This window comes from Lemur catta, chromosome 1, assembly GCF_020740605.2.
Source record: "Lemur catta isolate mLemCat1 chromosome 1, mLemCat1.pri, whole genome shotgun sequence".
In the NCBI taxonomy this organism is placed as follows: Eukaryota; Metazoa; Chordata; class Mammalia; order Primates; family Lemuridae; genus Lemur; species Lemur catta.
The window spans coordinates 107,143,041-107,143,427 of NC_059128.1; positions in this window are offsets into that span (position 1 = coordinate 107,143,041).

The window sequence follows — 387 nt, forward strand, 5'->3', positions numbered from 1 at the left end:
AAGGGGGAGGCAGCCTGGGGCGCCCGCGAGTGAGGCGCGGGGCGGCGGCGGGAAGGCGGGCGCCGGCGGCTGCCGCCGCGGCTTTGGATGGACTGGGCCCCCCTCGCCGCTCCGCCTTCTCCACACGCGCGGCGGCCGCGGCGAGGGGGACGCGCCGCCCGGGCCCCGGCAGCTTCGGGAACCCCCCGGCCCGGCGCCTGTGGCCTGTGCCGCCTCGGCCCCCCGGAGTCCCGCCGAGCCCCCGCCGAGCCGCCGGCCCGCGACTCGGGCGCGGAGGGCCCTTGGGGCTGGGGCCGAGCCCGGGCGGACGTTCGCGGGGCGGGTGCTCGCCGGCCGGTTTGGGGGGCGCCCCGCGCCTCGGGGCCGGGGGAGGCCGCGCGGCTCGAG